General features: G+C 40.8%; 1 non-coding gene across 1 annotated transcript; it reads left to right on the top strand.

Annotated features, from left to right (window-relative positions):
- Positions 1 to 1389: 1389 nt before the first annotated feature.
- Positions 1390 to 1461, top strand: TRNAA-UGC (transfer RNA alanine (anticodon UGC)). The gene has a single exon. It is a non-coding gene; the product is annotated as a tRNA-Ala (tRNA).
- The last annotated feature ends 975 nt before the right edge of the window (positions 1462 to 2436 follow it).

Here is a 2436-nt window from a genome sequence, read left to right as displayed (position 1 = left end):
TTTTTTGCATTCTACACATTCCCCTATTTTTCTTTTTTGAAATAGTTTTAATATGAATTTCCCTTTCAATTGATGTAACAGTAAAGGATTTTTACATTAATCATTAGAGAAGAAAGTCTCTTTATTTGTTGGATCTATAGAGAAAGATAATAGATATAGACAGACATACTGTATATAGACAGACAGACATATAGACAGAGCGACAGACATAGACATATATTGCACAACCCTCCGACATATTGTAAAATTGAACCCTGTGGAGCTTATCGGGCAGCCTTTTATGATTAAATGAAAAAAATGATGTGGGTTCCCCCCATTTTTTGTAACCAGCAAAGGTAAAGCAGACAGCTGAGTGCTGATATTATGAGTCTGGGAAGGTCCCTGGTTTATGGTGCCCTCCCAGTCTAAAAATACCAGCCCGCAGCCTCTCCAAAAGTGGTGCTCTTCCCAATTTCCCTGGAGTGGTGTGGAGTGGCTGCTGCTAAAGCCGATGGAGCCTCAGAATGAGGGTCCATGGGCTTTAGACAATGGATTCGGGAACTTTGTGGGAATCTCTGGACTACGTCGGATCTGCATGGGAACATTTTTTCGAGTAAAGTGGTGAACGAGGGACAGCGTCTTGTGTTTATTTAAATTGTGATTTTTTTTGTGTGTGTTTTCTTTTTTAATATTGGGTTAGTAATGGGGGAGTCTGATAGATGCCTCTCAATTACTAACCCCAGGGCTTGATGTCAACTGGGTTTTTAGACAATTCACAGCTGGCATCAGACACAAGGCCCATTACCCCAATTGCCACCGCATCAGGGCAATCAGGGAGAGCAAAAGCGAAGTGCCAGAATTGGCGTATCTCACGTGATGCGCCACTTCAGGAGCTGCTGCGGGCTGATATGTTTATGCTAGGAAGGGCACAATCACCAGGGACCTTCCCAGCCTGATAATATCAGCTCTCAGTTGTCTGTTTTAATTCACTTTGCTGGTTACATGGGGAGGGGCACCACGTCATTTTTTTTTTTCGTTTTTTTATTTAATCATTAAAAGCTGCCTGAAAAGCTCCACAGGGTGCAAAGTTATTATATGTTGGGTGGTTGTGCAATTATTTGTCTATATGTCTGTCGCTATCTCTAAATGTCTCTCTGTACGTCTGTAGGTCAATATATTTGTCTATCTATCTAATCAATCTATCTCCATTATCTATCTCCATGTCATTTATTGCTGTCTAAAAACGCTAGAAAAATGCAGGAAAAAAAGCACAGAAAAGCGCATCTAAAACGCATCGAAATGCGCATTTTTGCCACTGAGTTTTTCCTGCCAAGATATGCAGAAATTTCTGCATCCAAATACATGTACACATACTCTTAGGGTTTCGCATATGAACACAGGACACATACAGGGGATGTCACTCAGTGGTAGAGCGCATGCTTTGCATGTATGAGGCCCTGGGTTCAATCCCCGGCATCTCCATGTTCTGTGATAAATAACCAGATGACTTCCAAAATATTCAGAAATCTAATAAATGTGCACAAATCCACTGCAAATGTAACACAAAGATAGAACTCAGCACTAAATATTAGATAGATTTACTTTTAAGAATTTGATGTTAAGTAACTGTTGAACACTAGGGGGCAGTGTCATCAGCACATATCGGATGAAAAATGATAAAATTTTATAGTATGGGTTATGTGCTCTCCCTTCAACTTCTCTTGTATATGTTGGTTCCGCATGACTTTGTCTGGCCAGCAGATGGCAGTCTCTCTCCATCTTTGAAGCATCATGTAAGAGTTCTCTTAAAGGCTCTCTCGCCTCTATTACAAGTACCTGAGTCAGGGCAGTGGACAACCTCTTTAATGTGCGGGAATTCTACAGTTTCTGGATGTAAGATAAAGCCTGGACTGTAATGTGCAAATACTTTCTTATTTTTTAAAATTTCATGTAGAGTTAGTGACGGACATCATGGTGCGCTATAATCAACATACTACACTACCTGTGACGTTTATGCCGCTCTGGGATACAACTATAAATACAAGACGAGTTGATGACATTTTTAAAGAGGACCTGTCACTTACATGTACTTTTATTACCTGGTGTAAATGCCGCTGTTCTCCTGAATCGGGAGATGTCTTTCTTTTGTTCCTGCTCCTCTCCGTTCCTGAGATATGGCTATCTATTCTCTGTGTATAAATTGAGTCTTGTTAGCCAAGGGGGCGTCACCATCAGAGAAGACGTCTACTTGGTTAAAAAGACTAGATTTCTATACAGGGAAGAGGAGGCCATATCTCAGGAACAGAGAGGAGCAGAAACAGAAGAAAATCATCGCCGGACTCAGGAGAACAGCGGCATTTACACCATGTAATAAAAGTACATCATTATGAGAAGTGACAGGTCCCTTATGAATATGAACACTTTCCCCTTCTATCCCTGACATGACTATCCGGGTAT

Source organism: Phyllobates terribilis, unplaced genomic scaffold, assembly GCF_046119375.1.
Source record: "Phyllobates terribilis strain yellow unplaced genomic scaffold, ASM4611937v1 Scaffold_4__5_contigs__length_816908805, whole genome shotgun sequence".
Lineage (NCBI taxonomy): Eukaryota > Metazoa > Chordata > Amphibia > Anura > Dendrobatidae > Phyllobates > Phyllobates terribilis.
The sequence above is the reverse complement of the archived record's forward strand: the minus strand, read 5'-3'. Positions and strand labels throughout refer to the sequence as shown.